The following is a 23,168-nucleotide window of genomic DNA, read 5'->3' as shown; positions in this document are numbered from 1 at the left end:
GATTTTAGAGAAAAATTCGATACCTTAAAATGAACAAAAAGAAATATGAATGAAATATTTTTCTCGAAAAATCGTGTTTTTTGGAAAAAATTGTTTATAACTTTTTAACAATTTGATATAAACAAATTTTAACAGTAGAATCTGAAAGAGGAGTAAATTTTACATTAAAAATTGTATGTGCCAATTTTTTTATATGCATTTTAATAAAAAACGAGGTCCTCAAAATCAATTGGAATTTTTCGTCCGTCTGGTCCTTAGTGGGTTAAAAACTGATGATAGTATTATCTCTAATATCGTACAAGCAGGAGTATGGAAAAGTAATGAAAAAAACACTTCAAGGGGGAAATATGTCTTCCTTTAGCATTGTATTTTGATGAATACGAAACGGGAAATGCTCTTGGTTCTCATAGCGGAATCCATAAACTAGGCGCAGCCTATGTTATTCTTCTATGTCTTCCACCTCAGTTTAGAGGAAAGTTAGAAAATATTTTTCTAGCATTGTTAATGCATCATGATGACCATATAAAAGCTGGTAATTTGCCGTAATTTTAGGAGATAACCTTGGCTTAAATGAAATTTTGGGATACAGTGGAGGTTTTTCTGATAATTTTTATTGTAGAATATGTAAATTAATTAAGTCTAAAGCAAAGTACGCTACAGAGATTATGGATTCGGATATTAGAACAGAAATGATGTACAACACAGATGTAAAAGACAACAATTTTCAAGAAAGTGGTATAAAAGAGGAATGTGTTTTTAATAATATTCCTTTTTTCCATTGTGTAAAAAATATAGATGTTGATATTATGCATGATATTTTGGAGGGTGTTTTACCAGACAAAACGGGCTTAGTATTTCATCGTTTAATTATTGTAGATAAATTAATTAAATTCGATGAATTTAATTCAATAATTCAGAATTTCAATTATCAATTTGAATCGTGCAAACCACCTCTTATAACTCTAAAACAACTGAAGAATAGATATATAAAAATGGCCGCTGCTGAAATGTTGACTTTTTTTACATACATGCCTATTATGTTTGGTCGCTTTATTCCTGAAGACAATAAATATTGGAAGCTTTTGATTCAAATGAGGAGAATTCTCTCTTTCTTAAAATCTCATTCCTTCGATCTAGAATGGCTTGATTATCTAAATAATCTTATTTCAGAACATCATTTAGATTGTATTGAACTTTTTGCAGCCTTAAAACCTAAGTACCATTTTATGCTCAATTACACTTATGTTATAGATAAAATGGGGCCCTTAGAGCACATTCAAGCAATGAGAGGTGAAGCAAAACATAGAGAAGGAAAATTAATATCAAATTCAGTTTCGAGTAGAATAAATATATGTAAACCTATTGCTACAAAACAACAGCTAATTTTTTCCAATAGATTACTTTTAAATAAAGGCTTCGATTTAGAATTTACTACAGGACGTTTAAAGGAATTTAATGAAAAAACTATTAATAGTTTAAAAAATTCAGCCGATATCTGTCTTAAAGACTATAAAGCGAGTAAATTTGTAAAAATATGTAATACTCTATATCGTTGTAATTTTGTTATTGAAATTAACCTTAATTAATTATGCACAGTTAATTAAATACTCACCAGTTTTATTTTACGAATATTCGGACAAAAAGTTTGTAATTACTAAAAGCGAATTGTAAAACATTTGATGTTATTTAATAAAATTATGTTCTTAAGGACTTTTTAAAAAATTTTAATTATACTTTATTTTATCTAAAAAAATATATCATTCTTTATTATAATTAAAATAAGCTAAAATTTTAAAAATTATTTCTAGTCATACAAAATGTATGCCAGTAAATATTTAAAGAAAAGATTTATATTAAAATTATTACTAATTATTATTAATTGCCTATTTATTATAATTATAATTAATTAATTATAATTAATTATTATAATTATTACTAATCATTTTTCATATAAAGATAATAATAAAATAAAGTATTACTACAATTAAAACATCTATTTAAATTATTTTTCTCTTTAAAAAGCTATTTTTTAAATTTTTAACGAAGAATATCAAGACTTCTAATAACATTTCTAATTACTAGAACAATTATTTAAAATTAATAATATTAGTAAATTATTATTATTATTATTATTATTTAAGTTTATTTATTATTGTTATTATTTATTTATTATTATTATTTATTTTATTATTATTATTAAAATTTTTATTATTATTAGTAAATTATTAATAAATAGTAAAAAATAATTTATTTATTCAATTGAATTATTTCCACAATTAAACATCTTTTTGAAAAAATTACGATTAACCGATAAAATATTAAAATATAAATTCCTGGAGTGTAAAATTAATACTCCTTAAAATTATCACATTTTCAATTTAAAAGTGTGAAGATAAATCTGAAAGATTTTTAAACCAAACACACTGTTTTGATATTACGTAGATAATAACCTACATATAACAGAGTTTTGTCCCATAGTTGACACAGGAAATTTTTTAAGTTTTACACTCCTCAAGGTAATTTTCATTATCTTTTTTTCTTCGTGCATTTTATTCAATACTGTAAATAAAGTTTCATGAGCAAGCAAAATTATATCATGGTCCTTCAGGAGTTATAAAAATTTATCTCTTTTAAGGTCAGATATCAACTTTCCATAATGATTCTAGTGCAGCTTTAAAATCAGTATTGTCTTGTTTAAGAGTAGACACTTATGCATTTTTTTAATTTCAATATTTATTTTAATTCAAAGTCCGTAAAAATTTTTTTTATAGTGTGCCGTTGCATAATTTTTCTTGTAAATAATTTATAAAAAACTTAAAAATTTAACAAATAAATAATAATAATAAACAAATAACAATCGTAATCAAAACAAGAAAAATTCCCCTTTTCAATTGCAATGCATGATATTTTTGTGTGTTGACTTGTTAAAAACTAGGGTAGTGACACCAGTGAAAGAACATTTAAGGAAATGTATATTTTCGATATTTTTTATTTTTAATTGACATTCTTGAATTTCCTTTTAAACGTATGCAATGAGTAGCAAAATTTCTAAAGAATTTGAAGCCTATGATACAAATTTTGTAAATATAACATAAAATATTAAATTTTAATCAAATATTGAAAAATGTCCATTTTACCAGTGAAAGAATGTTGACCAGTAAAAGAACAGTTGTATTTTCCAGTGAAAGAACAAATCAAATTTATATTAATACAGTGTCTAAAAATAACAAAAATTATATGAAAAACGCTACAAATATTCTGAAACAATTTTACAACTTACCATTATTAATATTTTTCTAATTACGCAACCAGAAATATTATTTAATTGCACCTGAAACTTGTAACCTTTTTTCTGTTTATGCTTCATTCATTTGTCATGTTCATAACCCACCAAAACATTAAAAAATTATTTTCAGAAATAACTTGCATATTAAATCTATTTTTTTATCATAAACTATATTTTGAAGAAATAAGGAACCAAAAAATGTTTTTTTTATATTGCTAAAAGTTATAATTTGTGAAATATCGTAATAAATAATCAATTTGTTTTTTTACTGGTGTCAATTCTTTCACTGGTGCAACTACCCTACATCTGTTTGAAATTGTTTTAAAATAAGCGAAATTTTTCTTACTGTTAACTACAGTTAAACAATATAGAGAAAACATTTTTTTAAATCTATTATCTGAATATTATGAAATTATGTCATATTAGCTTTGAATTGATACATATAAATATTTTATCTTTATTAGAAATTAAAATAAACTCTAAATGGAACTCTGTCATAATTTTATCCATAAAAGAATTTAAAAAATTATGATTGTGCTCGAAATTGTTCTCATCTCAACAGTTGTCGTTTTTTGATCAGACCCATTTTCAACATGCCCAAATAAAGAATATTTCTCGCCGCATTTTCGTCCCTGTTCCAAGAGATTTTACATTTAGCGCAGTATAATATTTGTATATATTGACAAAAATAACGTACAAATTATTTAATTTTCGTTGCTTTTCAACAAGTCTTTTTGATTACAGAACGCAAAGACATGCGTACGTGCCCCTTCATCCATGGTGAGATATCGAGTTGACCCAAAACATGACAATCAACTGTCTTTTGTTGACATCACCCACGATATATTTTGTCAAGTAGTCTGCCTCTCGTTGAATCATCATATACTTGATACATTTTAATTTAGCTACTTTACGTTTCTCTATGAAAATCTGCTGTTCAAAAGATGTCTGTAGGAGAAACTTTGTCGATGTTATAATTTTCGTCGAGTCTTTGTGGTTAACTTTGTCCCTGTATTCGTTAGTTTGTAGCGTGTCATTGTAATATTTAACTAAATTATTTGTGTTTTTAAATAGAGCTGTCCATCGTTTCTTCTCCTGGGTGTGCCAACGAAAAGAAGCAGTTTTTATTTTAATATGCTTGTCTACTGTCTTAATGTCGAATTCGTTGGGTCGTGTGCTGCCAACACCACCGAAACCCAACTGAAGCCCGAATCGAGACCTTTTATCACCTCGATTCGCCAAGATGATGATGGTTTGCCGATTGTTTATCAGTCAGGTCAAAGTTGATTTGTCTATGTTAAATACTTTAAACAATTTGACATTATTGGGACTAATATATAACTTTTTTTTTTTTAATTGAAAAATAAATTTGCAGGCGAAGGAAAAATTTGTGGCATTCGGAACTCTTTTCCACGTTACGAAAGTCCAGATTTTCCACATTCATTTCTTTAAAACTGTTCAACGGTTATTGTCTTCAAATCCCGATATTTTTGTGAGAAAATCATTTTGTCTCTTTGTTTTTTGTCTAGGTATGACTCTATTAAATTTTCGTTCATTTTTTATAGTCAGCCTTCTTTTGTCCCATTCTTTTTACTCCTGTTCTTCCTAGTCCACTTGTTTCTTTTTTCCTGTTTCGTATTTTTCGTCTATCTGTTTTGTAATGTTTATTGTCGTCGTCTGTTGAGTTCGTCGTTGTCGACGTCGTTTGTTTTTGTGTTAGACCATTTTTTCAAAATTCAATTACGAAAAATTTTGCTAATCGATTTCAGGTAGGGAAAGACATATTTGTGCGAATATTCACATTCATCCGTCTCGACATTTCCTGAATCGGAGCAGATGAATTTTCATAATTGAATTTTTCAAAAAGTCTTCCCATCAACTCTGTGAATCCCGTACGTATAGTCACGTTGTTTTTGGTCCTTGAAAAGATGCATGATTGTGAGATAATCTGGATCTTCAGAGCACCACAAATTTCTCAAATAAATTAATAATTTTCTTTTCCTTTTTTTTTAATTTTATGTCTGCTGTCGTCGCCGTTATTGTCAATTTCGCAAAATTAATTCGTTTAAAATTGGTTAAAAAAAACTTAAAATTAAATCTTAAAAATTATTTTTAAGTTTAAACATAATATTTTAAAAATTATTATAAAAAAATTTCTTGATATACCGACGATAAATTGATGATGGTGCTGGCGGTGGATGTGACTTCAAACTGCAATGAAAATTACATTTCAAGTTTATAACATTCTCATAATATAAGAAAGTATTATAAATATTTTATGAATATTAAACATTGATTCTAAATTTTTAAGAAATGTATTAAAAAGTAACTTTTACACATTTCTCAAATTTAAAAAGAAAAATATAATAATTTGGAAATTGGCTATAAGTAATTTCCCGCTGCAATTAACTGTGTTAATAAAAATAATGAAGTTCATTTAGTTGGTAATCGTCAAGTTACTATAGATATTATTTCAAATTTTAGACAATTGTTTCCTTTTCTTCAGAATCCATACACTATTACCTGCCTATAATATTGATCAAATATAATTTATTGAAGAATTTCCTCGTCAGCTTCTCAACTTACTGAAAACCACTTGTTACACAAGCCCGAATTAATCGTCATGGAATTCCCGTTTTGGTCCTAACTTTTGTTCCTTCGTTCCATTTTTGAAAATTGGATCCAACCTTTGTCTTCGACAGACGGTTCACTTTTAAAAATATATTTCATTAATATTAACTTTGTTATTAACTTTTTCTCAAATTGTTACAGTTACCAACCCCTAAAATTGAATAATTATTTGAAATTTCTTCTTTAGCTTACCCTATTACCTCACATTTATATTATTGCAATATATGTATATCATTGAGATAATATTTTTGTGGCCTTTGGTCTATTAAATAAGAACGGTGTTTTTGTTCACAAAAGAATTTTCATATATTTAAAAAATTCGAATTCGTCTATGCATTTCGTCGTGATATTACGACTCTTCAAGACTGTAAAAAATACATATGACAGATGAGAAGATTTCGTCGAGAAAAAAACAAAAATAATAAAATGTAGAAAAAAACATACCAGCATGAGAATTTCGAAATAATAATAATAAAAATGAGATTTTTGATCAAAACATGATATACAATCAAAAAACATAAAACATGAAAACAAAAATAAAAGATGACAAAAAAATCTTTGAGGTTAGAATTGATGTTGAGATTTTTGTTGTGTGTATATATGCATGTCACTAAATGTAAAAAACATAGAATAAACACTCAACATTAAAAAATAATAAACACAAACAACACATTATATAAAAAATACAATTAAATAAAAATAAAAATGTGTGGTGTAAAAAATTTGTGAACATGCTGTCATCTTATGGCATAGAATATTCTCCATAGAGGTAGGAGCGTGAGAACAAATTTTTGATGCGGTTATACACTGTGAGACAAGCTTAGTGTTTACGAAATACGGAGATTTAACAATTTCTATAATGCGCTAGATACGAAGATTACAGTAAGCGCGGATATTTAATTTTAAAATATAAGTATAATATACTAGAGTGCTAATTGAAACAATTTAAGGTACCTATAACATCATGGTAAATTATGGATAGTCCTTCGGTGTCAGTTCTAAAATTGATGGCATTTCCATTTTTTACAATGTGGTACATTTCAAGAATATTTCTTTTTCTAAAGTAATTAGCACTGTCTAATATTTTAATATTATTAGAGTTAAAATCAAAAGTATGTTTAAAATTATGTGCATGTCTGCATAATGCAGTTTTTGTGTGGTCTTTATTTTGAGAATAATTATGTTCATAGATTCTCTTCTTTAGTTGTCTACTAGTTTGTCCAATGTATACACTGTCACAATTTCCACATGGGATCTTATATACTACATTTGTTCTTTCAAATTTGGGGATTCTGTCCTTGGATGATGGTAAAAGAGAATTTTGGAATTTTTTAGTTATAGAAAAAATAATTGATATTTTTAATTTTTTACATAAAGTAGTTATTGCTTGTGAAATATAATCTACATAAGGTAAGACTAGGGTTCGTGATAAGTCAATATCTTGGATAGACAACAAACCCCTAAGACCCGTAACTTCTTTCATCAATTCACCACTATACAATTTATCACAATACTTAGGTTCTATATTAAACAACATTACTAACAAATCAAAACACACATTAAAAAATAGTTTCCAACTTTTAGATGAAATAAAACATTATAAAATTCCACGTACACACACTTTAGTGTCTTTAGATGCTGTTTCCATGTTCTCAAACATCGATCCCGAATTAGTATATGAACTAATTAAAAATAAATGGCCAATTTTAAAAACATATACTACTTTAACATTTAATCAATTTGATCAAGCCATTAAATTCTGTATGGGTAATGCTTACTTTCAATGTAATTTTAAATTTTACAAACAAAAATTCGGGACCCCCATGGGCTCTCCATTGTCGTCAACTGTGTCTGAGATAGTTATGCAACATATCGAAGATAAAGTTTTGAGCAACACAGCACTTAATATAAAATTCTATTATAGATATGTGGATGACACTATTATATGTATACACAAAAGACAAACTAATAACTTATTAAACTCATTCAACTCCATTGGTGGCTCACTACAATTTACACTTGAACCATCAAATAATAACGAAATTAACTTCCTTGATTTAAAATTAATTTTTTCTCAAGGCTTTATCGAAACCGACTGGTACCAGAAACCTTATGCTTCTGGTCGCCTTTTAAATTTTTTATCTAACCATCATATAAACCATAAGAGAGGTATCATATTCTCTCTTGTCGATAGAGCCTTCACACTATCCGAGGAAAAGTTTCTTAATAAAAATATAGACATTGTCTTTCGATTATTACAAGAAAACAATTTTCCATATGATTTCATAAAAGATAACATCGAAAAAAGAATAACCTACTTGACAAATAAGAATAACAATGATATAATTGCCCAAGATATTGACTTATCACGAACCCTAGTCTTACCTTATGTAGATTATATTTCACAAGCAATAACTACTTTATGTAAAAAATTAAAAATATCAATTATTTTTTCTATAACTAAAAAATTCCAAAATTCTCTTTTACCATCATCCAAGGACAGAATCCCCAAATTTGAAAGAACAAATGTAGTATATAAGATCCCATGTGGAAATTGTGACAGTGTATACATTGGACAAACTAGTAGACAACTAAAGAAGAGAATCTATGAACATAATTATTCTCAAAATAAAGACCACACAAAAACTGCATTATGCAGACATGCACATAATTTTAAACATACTTTTGATTTTAACTCTAATAATATTAAAATATTAGACAGTGCTAATTACTTTAGAAAAAGAAATATTCTTGAAATGTACCACATTGTAAAAAATGGAAATGCCATCAATTTTAGAACTGACACCGAAGGACTATCCATAATTTACCATGATGTTATAGGTACCTTAAATTGTTTCAATTAGCACTCTAGTATATTATACTTATATTTTAAAATTAAATATCCGCGCTTACTGTAATCTTCGTATCTAGCGCATTATAGAAATTGTTAAATCTCCGTATTTCGTAAACACTAAGCTTGTCTCACAGTGTATAACCGCATCAAAAATTTGTTCTCACGCTCCTACCTCTATGGAGAATATTCTATGCCATAAGATGACAGCATGTTCACAAATTTTTTACACCACACATTTTTATTTTTATTTAATTGTATTTTTTATATAATGTGTTGTTTGTGTTTATTATTTTTTAATGTTGAGTGTTTATTCTATGTTTTTTACATTTAGTGACATGCATATATACACACAACAAAAATCTCAACATCAATTCTAACCTCAAAGATTTTTTTGTCATCTTTTATTTTTGTTTTCATGTTTTATGTTTTTTGATTGTATATCATGTTTTGATCAAAAATCTCATTTTTATTATTATTATTTCGAAATTCTCATGCTGGTATGTTTTTTTCTACATTTTATTATTTTTGTTTTTTTCTCGACGAAATCTTCTCATCTGTCATATGTATTTTTTACAGTCTTGAAGAGTCGTAATATCACGACGAAATGCATAGACGAATTCGAATTTTTTAAATATATGAAAATTCTTTTGTGAACAAAAACACCGTTCTTATTTAATAGACCAAAGGCCACAAAAATATTATCTCAATTTTAACAATAAGGTCTACAACATTCACTATATATGTATATCATTCTATAACATATCTTATGAAGTAAAATTTTTTCTAACTCTGGACAGAAAATTAATTGGCTCCAAAAAGGGCGAAATTTGTTCAATTAAATTTCTTATTATTGAGTTGTTGAAAGTGTTAGATTTTGCTTGATTTTAAGCAGAAAGTTTTCTCTATTTAAAATAATCAATTGCCAAAGCAAACTTTTGAATTCAAAGAAATATTTACATTCGTGTTAGTTTTATAGAATTCTGTTTAAACCGCATGATTCGGGTGCGTGGAAACGAGGGTCACCCACAATTTTTCCGAAAGCAGTTCAATGTTCTGATAAGGTAACATAAGCAAGTGTTGGAGTTAGTAAAGGTGGTTAGCGGATTAGAGAATTACTAACCCGATAATGGAGAGGCGGTCAATAGCACGATAGATCGCGCCTTAGAGACGGTGTACAGTAACACACGAAAGCTCCAAGTCCCGAAGGTACTTCATTCGACTACTTGTTTTCGAATTGCGACCATCCAGTTTCCTGATCGGATTTTCCTAGTCCCGAAAACCATAGAATCGCTTCTAATACTACGCAATCTATCTTTACTAAAGTCTATTTATTTCTATTACAATATATGGTTCCATCTATTTAGAAGCATTCAATTTATCATATAAGTTTATACAATACCACAGAAATTTGAACTTTATTGTAAACGGTTTATGGTCAGTTTATAAAGTGAATTTATCATCGAACAATATAGTAATGTTTAAGGACATAAAACTGTTTCTTCAATAATCAATCGGATTTAAGTTCTAAGAGGTTTGCTAAAGTTGAAGAGACAATTTTCTCAAAGATCAAAAAGAAAATTAAAAATAAAATTAAAAAATAAAGCAGTTGCTTAAACTGGACATAACAATTTTCTCAAAAAAACTATGATTGTCACAATTTTTGAAGAAGAGAAGTTGTTTTAAAGCGTCTTTTACTAATTTCTTAGTATTTTTGTCTTTTTGCTCATCATCTATATTAAGTTGTTGTTGCCGTCATGGTAGTCTATTTTCTTTCTTTCGTTATGTTTCGTCTGTTTTGTCCGTTTTGTGTTTCTTCTTTGTTTTCTTTCAAAAATGTTACTAAATTCATAAAGTCGTTGTCTCAAATCAATTGTTCTTGACTTCATCTCAACTCATTTTTGTAGAAAAATTATTTTGTCCCTTTGTTTATTACCTCACAGAAAAAAATTGGATTCGTTTTTGTTGCAACTCATAACACAGGTCAACAAAAAAACACTTACTTTTTTATGAGATATCGGAATGGTTTCCGATGTATTTTTGGACGCTGAACACGATCCCGTCTTCCAAAATTGCCCATCATGTCAGGATTTTGAGAAAAGTGGGGGTAAAGACCCCAAAAACGCTTTTTTGAGGATTTTCAACATTTTTTTTCTCTTTAACCTGACGTGCTAGAGACTTCCACAAGGTCTTATATTAAAGATTGTAATGTGCACTACAAGACTCATATCCATAAAATAAAAAAAAATTAAAAAGTTTTTCAAAAAATGGGGTTGAAGACACCAAAAAGGTGTATTTTTGGATTGCTTTAATAGACTTCTTGCAATTGCTTGGATTCGCTTGAAAATTTTTACTCGGGGTTTTTGGGGTTACTGATTACAAATCCGATATTAGTTTTCAAAAATTCAAAATGGCGGATTCGTAATCAGCGACCTCAAAAACCCTGGAGTAACAAACTTTCAAGCGAATTCAAGCAATTCTTAATTTTTACATCTGCCATCTTGGTTTCGCCATTTTAAATTTTTGAAAACTAATTTCGGATTCGTAATCAACGACTCCAAAAACCCCGAGTAAAAATTTTCAAGCGAATCCAAGCAATTGCATGAAGTCTATTAAAGCAATCCAAAAACACACCTTTTTGGTGTCTTCAACCCCATTTTTTAAAAAAAATTTTTAATTTTTTTTTTATTTTATGGATATGGGTCTTGTAGTGCACATTACAAGCTTTAATTTAAGACCTTGTGGAAGTCTCTAGCACGTCAGGTTAAAGAGAAAAGAAAATGTTGAAAATCCTCAAAAAAGCGTTTTTGGGGTCTTTACCCCCATTTTTCTCAAAATCCTGACGTGATGGGCAATTTTGGAATTCGGGATCGTGTTCAGCGTACAAAAATACATCGGAAACCATTCCGATATCTCATAAAAAAGTAAGTCTTTTTTTTGTTGACCTGTGTAATTAGTCACTTTTCTGACATATTTTCAGTTCAGTTATTTTCTGTGCTGGGTATGACTCTTCTAAATTTTCGTACATTTGTCTTCTGTTGTTTTTCGTTAAATAATTTTCACTCCTCTTCTTCCTAGTCCATTTGTCTCGTTTCTTCCTGTTTTGTATTTTTCGTTTGTCTTTTTTGTCATGTAATGTTTGTTGTCGTCTGTTGCGTTCATCGTTGTTGACGTCTTTTGTTTTTGGATTAAACCGTTTTTTTCAAATTCAATTGCAAAAAATTGTGCTAACCGATTTCGGGCATGCAAAGAAAGATTTAACCTCCATTAAATTTGGATTGCTTGTGTCGTAAATAAAAGAAGAAAAAAAGAATGAAGGTCTATTACATTAAAAATTTTCAGCAACGAATTACACTTAGTAGTACTTGCTGATAAAGTTAATTCTTCATAATTATCATCAAAATCATCTCGCAATTCAAATTGATTAATTTTTGTCAAATTAATTTTTTTTGAAAGGATCCTTTCTGAAATTTACCCTTTCAATTTTTTTACATTTTTGTATTTTTTAAATCTGGGGTTTTCTGTCGTTGATGTTATTGTTCATTTTTGTTTGATAATATTTTTAAATAAACTTAAAATTAAATTTTAAAAAATACTTTCTACACAATTCTTGTAAAAAACTTTCCGTCAATAAAACGTTTTTGATGCTGGCGATGACACGATGTTTATAATGATGGTAGTGTCGATCATAAGTTTATATATTGTGAGAAAAGCTCTTTGTTTTCTATGCAAAGAGAAGTTTAGCGGAAACATGAACAGCAGTCTGAAGTGGAGTCTTAAAGTCAGTCTTAGAAAGTTTCTGCGGGTAAGTAAAGAGCTTATTATGGGTTGTACCCAGATAGCAAAATGCCTGGCTTATGGCCGGCCCAGAGCTAGCTCGTGGGCCGATTGATAGGACCGACGGGCAGGCTATAACGCAGGCACTTGTGCGCGCCATTGTTAGCCATATGGCCAGCCCCTGTTGACAGGCACCCACGTGCCTGCAGGCTGCACGCCCTACATGTCTGATTTTTTTAATTTATAAAAATAATTTATTTACATGAAAATAGCTAAAATAATAAACAATATTTATAAACAAATAAAAATTTATTTTTTTCGAAAAAAAGGTTTTTGTTGTACAAATTGCATCAATTTAAACGTATCGAAAATATCACAGTTTGAAATCGTTTGATACAAATCACAAAATATTAAATATTAAAATAACAAAATATACGTCTTTTAATCGCAGGCTACTATAATACTTAATTATGTTAATAACAATCGCAAAGTTGAAGATGTTGAAAATATAATAATTATCCGAAATTTTGAATATAATATCAATAAATTATTCTGTTTAACAGAATAGTAGCGAATAAAGCATAAAATGTCTTGAAGTTAAAAGTCAAGTGCACAGGTAATATATATATACGAATTTCAAAAAACATTAAAATGTTTTTTCATAACTCATCAGCGATGAAAAAATTTACGAAAGGTAACTTTCATCACATAAATGACGCAGGAACAAGTTCGATAAAAATTCGAATGAAATTCACCGAGAACGTGAATTCAGAAACAAGTAAGTAAGATTTAAACTTACGTAAACAGGTTATAAAAAATTATAAATTTATTTACAGCACAACATCGAATAAAGAATTCAACAAGTCGAAGATAGAAAGGTAAAAATTTGGTAACACGAAAGCTTGAAATAAAAAAAAGAATAGCAGTCCTTAGCATTAATTAAAATTTTCTTCTTTCAGATCTGATGATGAATTTGTTTCCAGATCTGATGTCGAATCGTCTTCCAGATCTTCGACGTCGCCTTCAGAACCGTATGATTCACAATCGGATCCCAAGAGGGAAGAAATATTTGCTATAGCTTCATTCACTTTTTTTCGAGTTTACCACTCTTGTCCTCATTTTTCTTCAACTTTTGACGGCACCTTTGCTTGGTAGCTTTAAATATTAAAAGCATTGCTGCTTTAAATACGGTTTTATTATCAGGACCTGAGAATAAAGAACAGTGAACTGCAGCCTCTGTAACATAATATATTTTATATTTTTATTAGTATCTACAAAAAAATTGAGAAAGGATAAAGTTGGTTATTATTCTTTGTATGTATTTGAATTTTCGGAATTATTGAAAATTTTGAATATCGAAATTATTGAAAATAATTTAATTTAAAAAAATTAGAACGCAATATTTAGAGAATTACGTTTTTCAAAAATATTTTTATATTATTTTTATATCCTAATTTTCATTAATTTTCATTGAATTTACACTTGAAGATTATTCATTAAAGTTTTTAAGAATTCAATTATTTCCAAAATTTTCAATTAAAATTATTTAAACGTTAATCTTCGAAAATTGAAATAAAATACTTGAAGAAAATAAATTATTTTTAATTAAATTTTACAAAATTTCAATTATTGATAATGTCAAACGATGAAGACAGAACTTTAAATTAACCTTCAACGTATTGATAATTTGAGTATATTTATAAGGTGTAAACTAAAGCCTTAATTGAGTAAAAATCATACATGCTTGCAGAAAGCCACAAATCAATTTTATATAAAGAAACCTTAGACTGTTAAAAAAGATAAAATATAATAAACGAACAATTACTTTGTAAATTAAAAAAGGAAAAGAATCGATTAATAATACATTGTTTAAAAATTATCTTAAGAGGGAAGAGAGAAAAATTACGAAAAAACATGACAAGATCAATTATACATAAACATATATACATAGATAAATATGACAAGAATCACGTACAAAGGCCAGAAAAAAATTTATAACTCTTTAATGAAAGTTTTAAAAAAATGATCCACCAAGAAGGCTAGAGACAGGAGGTGAAACTTCGGTAGTGGGGATGAGTCAAGAACCTTTCTTTAACCAGGCGTTTTTCGTTTCGAAAAGTCGCCGGCGCGGTGCAATCGAATTGACAATGTGTGTCATAACGGATATATAGAAATAATGTGAGTGATTATTAAATTAAGTGTTATTCAAATAGTTAAAAATTCCGAAAACGTGCTGTGTGAAAAGTTGTAACAAGAAGAAAGATAAACACAACACTATGACTATTACTTTTTGTTAACTTTTAATACACTTCATGCTACAGTTTACACATTTTTTTGTTTTTAAAACGTTTTTTTAATAACTATAAGATGTTTGAAAATATAAACACTTATATTTCATATTGTATTTGTATAGAATATATTTTCCCGTGTTTACGTGTGTTAGATTGCGCAGATGTCCGTCTGGTCTACTGCGGCGAAAATTTTTTTTGAAAGTAAATGCCTGACCATACATCAGCTGAGCGACTCAGCATTGCCATACCCCCACTACCGAAGTTTTACCTTCTGTCTCTAGTCTTCTTGTGATCCACATAGGTATATATTAAAATTTTAATCCGGTCTCTCAATTCTTAATATTTAGTTCCCATTAAGATTAATGAAAAAACTAAAAACGGATGAAATAATCTATCATTGCTATTTTGTCAGTTTTTACAACTTTTATTTTTCATGACGGGCGAAATAATTTATTCCTGTTATAGACGAGATAAAAAAAGCCGGTAACACATGTGCCTTTTTATTATTAATGCAGGTTATGTTTACTTACTCAATTTTGGAACTTCTCACTTTCCAACAAAATTAAAAACGAACGAGAAATCCAAGAAGTTGGGAAAATCCTTATTCCTATATTTCTTGGATAAATCGGAAACACAGAAAGAATCAGGCGTGAACTTTAGTCAAAATCACTCAGATGTTTTTATCATCACATGGCATTAAACGGTGTCACAAAACAAATGTGCACCGCACAACACACCGAATTGTATCACGTGTATCCATCTGTCTCCGATCGCTGATTGGTCGACTCTCAGGTGCTTCTATCAACCCAGATTGCCTTGCGATGAACGAGTCATTTTCCCGCGTTGCGTGTCACCCATTTAAAATTAAAAACTCGGTTTTTCTTCTTATTTTTACTAATTATTTTTTTTATTACAAAACTTCATAATAATAGTATATTGTGCAACACCTTTTGGTTTTGATAAAAAAAAGCTGTTTGGAAACGCTAGTTGACGCCAACATACGTACTGTTTAGCAGGGTTTGGAACCTATGTTACCGCACGTAATATACGTGGTTTTCTACGCGTATATTACTGTAATAAACAGGTATTCTACAAATAGAAAACAAATACCTATGTATATCACCAAAAAACCCAAAAGTTTAAGAACTTTGCCGCACTAGTGCAGCAAAGTACTGTTTTGCGCCTACTTTACAGGCATGCAAAGTATTACTTTCCTTACAGGTGTTGCACAAAATAATTTTTGTTATTTAACTTACTTTTTAATAAATGACATTTTTTCACAACGCTCATATTTGTAGAAAAAAATACTTATTTTATATTTAAATCGGTCATCTGAATTTCGATAAAAAGAACGTCTTATTTACGATTTTATTATGAAAAAAATTAAATTGTTATTTCTTTGACCGAAAACAGTTTCCTTTAATAATTTCAGGAAATTGTTTTAATCACATTAGGAGTAAAAAATTTATTTAAAGTTAAAAATAAAAGTTTTAGGTTATCCGTTTGAGAAATTTTGACTGTTATTATACTGTATTTAACATTCATCATAAATATTATTACTGTATTAATAAAAAAAATAAATGTATTTATTTACTTTTTTTTCTTATTCGAGTGAATATTTTATTCTGTCATTTTGTGACCTTTTTCTAATCCCCTTAAATTGTGAACGTTATATTGAAAATAAGTAAAATTTTTAAAATGCAATATTTTTGAAATACTTATAACTAAAAAATTAGATACTCAGACAAAAATAAAAAAAAGTATTTCTTGTCTTGCGAAAGGAATAAAAAAAATTAATATATACTACCGTCGGGAATTATCAGTACGGCTGCAGCGGTATATATTAATTTTTAGGGTTCCGTACACCATAGGTGTAGTGACGGAACCCTAATGAAATCACTTGTGTGTCCGTCCCATATTGTTACAACAATGCTCAAATAATAAAGAAATGCATAATGCAAAAGATACTAATAAAAGAAAAAATGTTTCCAAGAAGAAAGGTTATATATGTGTAATTTTCAACATTATTAGCTTATTTATTACTGTTATTTCATGCCAGACATATTTTAGTGGTGCATACGCATTTTTCTTTTTACAACTTCGTTTTTGCATTCACATAAAGAGAATTTAAAAGTTCTGAAAGGCCAACGAACTGCAATACATAGTGAAGAATATTTTCTTTACTGACACGCGAAAAAGTGATTCACGACAATATAAACTGAACAAAAAGTGCAATCAGTTTCTGAAAAAAAATCCAATACGTTATCAATCATACGTCGGAGATAATTGACAAAATCAAAAATTGGAGTTTGTCATGAAATGTTTTATGATCACTATACAAAAACTAATTTAAGTTTGGTTTTCTTAAATAACTAGAATGATTTAATAATTTGTCTATATGAAATTTTATACCAAAAGTATATAGTAATTAATTATATCCAGTAGGATTATTTGATAAATAATTTATTAATAGTATTTCAAATTTTGTCAAATATTACCATATCGTAAATTAATAACCAATTTCGATCGAGAACTTTCGAAGAAATTAAAATTGTTGTACAATATGCTTTCCTCGTTACGAAGTCTTTCAAAGTCTGAAGAGTGTAAAGTTATAACTGAAGTTAGTACTTCATAGTTGAACATAAAAGTGGTTTTCTTTTTTTAAGAGTTTTACATGGTTCATAAAAATGAATTATTTAATCATTTTTAAGCCGAAAAAATGTGATCGTTTTTAATTTTGTGTAATTCGATAGTTATAGAGCAACGTTACTTGGGTATTGACAGTAAATTTAATTTCATAGTTTTTTATATTCTGTAAGTAGGAAAAAATATAATTTGAAAATTAAGATAATTGTACGGAATAAAATAAATAACATCTGAAATGAGCTTTTGATGCATTAATCAATTAGAGTTCCTCGTTCCCTAAATTAGATTGGTGGTGGCCACTTTATTATTTATTTGAGAGGTGAGGTCGATTACTCAACGAGGAGCTTCAAAGGCTAACTATCTAAAATTTAGTCTTGAAAGGAAGAATTTATTCAGAAGAAAAGCGATAGAAAATTGACGATCAGAATATAAAAGCTAAGATTGTTGTAACCTTTCATGAGTATTGCATCTTATACTATTTCTGCAAACTTGATGAAAATCTAAATCTGTTACATAGAAATGTATTCTATAAATTCAAACTAAAGTTGTATCAGTTCCCATAATAATTTGATTATTTGGAAACAGAACCATTGTAATTGAAGTATCAAAATTTTGTTTAAGTTGTTTTAAATTTTAATAAATCCATTTCCAATCAAACCCGATAAATCCAGTCAATTTTGAAAGAAAAAATTTTATTTAAACCTGAAGTAGTGAGCGGTGAATCGTGCTTGTTATTCGTTGATACGGAAAAGCTGGAGTATCTTGCGAGAGAGCCAAAATACTAAACCGCCACAAGCTGGGATCTTGATTCCTGTAGCTCGTTAAATCCACTACTACCCTTACAGGTTACAGTATATGCCAAGCAAGATACCCTTGAATTAAGGATAAATTTGAAAGGGATTTGAACAGTCAGTACTATGCAATTATCAATAAGAGACTTTCTTCAATAAAAATTAAAATCCGCTTTCTCTACTAAGACCCATTTTCGTGATGGTATTTCTAACAATGCGATAGTATAACCACAATTTGTCAAGTAATAATACAATTACTACAGATAAATTATACATCTTAAATTAACTACAAAAATGATAAATATGTCAAGAATATTTAATACAGTGTTAATATAGTTACTTAACCGTAAACTGTCAAGTGATAAAATAATTATCATTTAATTAATGAACTAATAACTGGTATATATTTAATTGTTTAGAAAATGTTTCTTATTTGACTGTGGACAAATAATTAAATTCAGTGAGGTTCCATCACGTTAATTAGAAGTCTCTTCATAGACGAGCAATACTGCTAAAGGCAATTAGCTCTTGTTGACAAACGTAATTTGCGAAAAGTAACTTTGCAGGCGTCTAGTAGGGACATCGTCATTCTACCAGACAGAAGCAAGTACCTCGATTACAGTTTGTGATGTACTTTGTCTGATAGGCTTGTAATAGCATACAGTAATTGATAAAACAAAACTTTTTCAACAGGTCTAGACTTTCGAATTTAGTAATTCTTTATCAAATATTAAAAAAATTAAAAAGTAACTGGAGGTTTTGGGCTAAAATTTTCATTCTTTTGACAGTTCCACAATAAGTTGACTATAATATTAAAGAAATAAATATTACAAACAGATAATAGTATTTGCAATATTTTATATAAATAAAAAAATATCCTAAGAATCATACATAGGTAACATAATTATTATTTACCCACAAAAAATGTCTAGTTGTTTTAACATTCACGGAGAAAAAGGAATTGTTAAATCTACTAATTAATTGTTAATATAGAACTAGCAAATCTGATTTGTTGTTGAAACAGTTTTTTTGTTCTCCTAACAAATCAAAATTGTTGTGATAACAATTAATTTGTTTGTAGAACAAAAAAAATTGTTGCAACAACAAATCAGATTTGCTAGTTCTATATTAACAATTAATTAGTAGATTTAACAATTCCTTTTTCTCCGTGTTAGTTGATGAGTGATTAATACATAATTCAAAATCTAATTTTTGAAGAACAATCAAATTGGCGATCCTGTTAAAGTAAAATTTAATGTGCAAACAAACTTTTTAGATTAATTCAAACGATTCAGTCATTAAATTAAGAGGACAATTACCCTAGTTGTAATTAAAAACATAGATTTTGTGTATAAATTCTTAAAGGTTAGGGTCTTAGAATAAACAAGTCTTGTGTTGTCTCGTGTGAGTGATGTAGTATAGAAAAACGTTCGTTTATGTAATCTAGTGAGTTAAAACTTTAAACCCTTTTTTTCAAAACAACATTTTGCAAATCGGTGACCGCGATCTCTCAAAAAGTACAAACAATTTTGCGGAAGTGGAATGTTGAATTTGAGTGGTTGTCATCGAATCCTTCAATTAAAGACTATTTTATAATATAATTTAACTAAATCTATTTGAATTTTGTGTTTTAGATGAATCAGCGCTTTATAATTGTAGTTACAGCAAATTGTGTTCGACATGTAGACATCTACAAAACCACACACCACACGTCCATTTCTGAATAATTTAAAAAAAATTTTATCAAAATACGTAATTTAAATTATACTTTTTTAAGATAATAGTTTTCTTAATATTAAATTGTTACAGTAACGGGCTATTATAATTTTATTAAAGTCCAATTTAATTGCGCAATAGATATCCTTCATTTGAACAAAAATAGAAAATTATTAAAGAATGGGGTACTTAATACAAAATAAAAGTTAGAAAGCAAATTAATTCTCAATTGAGAGAATCGTGAGAGTGGGATGACGTATGACTGTACTTGAGGCAAGAGAAGTTGCTGTAACTGAGATTCTTGAAACGTATCCACTTGTCTAGTAGAAAACATTATAACGAGATTGCTGGGAAATATAAAAAACAGCTGTCGGAAAATCAGACGCTACCTTATGAAAGGTTCGCCTTTAACCCATTAAGGGGTTAAACCTGTTTGGAATTTTTTATTTTTTTTATTGGCTTAAAATATACTGGGGTAAGTCCGGGGGAGATGGCTATAGTTTTTTTTTAAAGTACTGTAAAAATTATAAAAAAGCGATTTATGTCTAAACTTTTATTGATAATTAAACATTGAACACTTAACTTTAAAGAAATGAAAAATAAAATAAAATATTTTCATAAGAACAATCTCAAAATTTACATTTTGTAAAAAGTGCATTTGGCCGTCTCTCCCGGAATGTCCGGGTGAGATAGCCACATGTGTGCGGGAGAGATGGCCAATGTTTATAATGTTTTACTTTTAGCTTAAACTTAATTTTTAATCGTTCAAATTACTTTTCTCTTATTCTGGTCACATTTTGAACATTTATCATGGGATTGAGTGCAGTTTTTATGTAGCCAAAAATTTCAAATCCAACCTTCAATCAATGTTGTTTGATTGTAACATTTGACTCAACCTACAAATATAACTCCATCTCTAATGTCAATTAGATCAATTATTTTGTTCTCGGACATTTTAAATTTGTTTTTGTTTAATATTTCTTAAGTATCTAACATTAACATAAAAAATTTTAAATGAAAGTCATTAATAGCCATCTCACCCAATAATACATGACAAAATTAAACATCAAAACATTAAATAAATAAAATAATTTTTCCATTTATTTTTTGGGTATATCGAAGCGTGTGGGTTATGCACTACTCAATAAAACTTCAAATTAAAAATCCGTTACAAAATAACAATATATAGCAATAAGAAATCTGAAATTCTCAAATTACACATGTCAACAAAAAAAGACTAACTTTTTTTTTATGAGATTTTGAAATGGTTTCCGATGTATTTTTTGACACTGAACACGATCCCGACTTCCAAAATTGCCCATCACGTCAGGATTTTGAGAAAAGTGGGGGTAAAGACCCCAAAAACGCTTTTTTGAGGATTTTCAACATTTTTTTTCTCTTTAACCTGACGTGCTAGAGACTTCCACAAGGTCTTAAATTAAAGCTTGTAATGTGCACTAGAAGACCCATATCCATAAAATAAAAAAAAAATTAGAAGTTTTTTTAAAAAATGGGGTTGAAGGCACCAAAAAGGTGTGTTTTTCGATTGCTTTAATAGACTTCATGCAATTGCTTGGATTCGCTTAAAAATTGTTACTCGGGGTTTTTGGAGTCGTAGATTACGAATCCAAAATTAGTTTTTAAAAATTTAAAATGGCGGAACCAAGATGGCAGATATAAAAATGAAGAATTTCTTGGATTCGCTTAAAAGTTTGTTACTCCAGGGTTTTTGGGATCGCTGATTACGAATTCGCCATTTTGAATGTTTGAAAACTAATATCCGATTTGTAATCAGCGACCTCAAAAACCTCGAGTAACCGTTTTCAAGCGAATCCAAGCAATTGCAAGGAGTCTATTAAATCAATCCAAAAACACACATTTTTTAGTGTCTTCAACCCCATTTTTTAAAAAAATCTTAATTTTTTTTATTTTATGGATATGGGTCTTCTAGTGCACATTACAAGCTTTAATTTAAGACCTTGTGGAAGTCTCTAGCACGTCAGGTTAAAGAGAAAAAAAATGTTGAAAATCCTCAAAAAAGCGTTTTTGGGGTCTTTACCCCCACTTTTCTCAAAATCATGACGTGATGGGCAATTTTGGAAGTCGAGATCGTGTTCAGCGTCCAAAAATACATCGGAAACCATTCCGATATCTCATAAAAAAAGTTAGTCTTTTTTTGTTGACCTGTGTTATTTTGGACCCATGCAAAAGAATGTAGAAGGAAAACGCTTACAATTTCATTATTTTTCAACAATTTGTTGTTTACATTTATTAGTAGTCACAAAAGGTTAAAGAATAACTCGTAATAAGTGATGTTTATCAACAAATTCTGTAAAATATTTCAACTGGCCATCTCTCCTGTATGGCCATCTCCCCCGGACTTACCCTACAACATCCCTAGATTAATAACACAGGCACACAAAAAAACAGTCATAACCCAGAGGTCACACCCACCTATCCCAATGTTTTTGGGGTCGCTGAAACCAAATATGACCATGAAAATTTTTTTCATCGGCCATTTTCCCGTTACCAGCCCCTTACACCTGCTCCCGGGGGTTGGAATTTCAGTTTTAAAAAAAGTGGAGTAGGGTGTCTATTCCTATGTTTTTTGGGTCGCTAAAACCAAAAAAGACTACCAAAAACAAATTCTTCCCTCTCTTAACCCCCTACAACCCCAGGGTGAGGGGTCGAAATTCGAATTTTCACGAAAAGTCGATTGCGGTGTCTAAACCTACGTTTTTTGGGTCGCTGCGCTAAAACCAAAAAAGACTATCAAAATCAAATCCTTTCCACCCCCAACCCCCTACAACCCCCTGCAATAATTTTTTTCATATAAGACTGACCGATTTTTGGGGAATTGAAAATAAAATATTAATTTTGAAAAATTATTGCAGGGGGTTGAGGGTGGAAAGGATTTGATTTTGGTAGTCTTTTTTGGTTTCAGCGACACAAAAAACGTAGGTTTGAAGGGAAGAATTTGTTTTTGGTATTCTTTTTTGGTTTTAGCGACCCAAAAAACATAGGAATAGACACCCTACTCCACTTTTTTTAAACTGAAATTCCAACCCCCGGGAGCAGGTGTAAGGGGGTAGTAGCGGGAAAATAGCCGATGAAATAGTATATTACGATACTAGGCCAGAAAGTTGGATTTCCTGGCCGGCGTGATATATAAGGCCGAG

The 23,168-nt window shown here is 29.0% G+C and overlaps 1 long non-coding RNA gene across 1 annotated transcript; it reads right to left on the bottom strand.

Moving 5' to 3' along the window:
- Positions 1-2,406: 2,406 nt before the first annotated feature.
- LOC122510650 lies at positions 2,407-6,666 on the bottom strand. The gene is made up of 4 exons (XR_006302454.1): positions 6,362-6,666; positions 6,110-6,282; positions 5,873-5,996; positions 2,407-5,497 (listed from the first exon to the last, which is right to left on the bottom strand). It is a non-coding gene; the product is annotated as an uncharacterized LOC122510650 (long non-coding RNA).
- Positions 6,667-23,168: the final 16,502 nt, after the last annotated feature.

The sequence above is a fragment of the Leptopilina heterotoma genome, unplaced genomic scaffold, assembly GCF_015476425.1.
Source record: "Leptopilina heterotoma isolate Lh14 unplaced genomic scaffold, ASM1547642v1 Lhet_717, whole genome shotgun sequence".
Lineage (NCBI taxonomy): Eukaryota > Metazoa > Arthropoda > Insecta > Hymenoptera > Figitidae > Leptopilina > Leptopilina heterotoma.
This window is presented reverse-complemented; position numbering and strand designations above follow the sequence as displayed.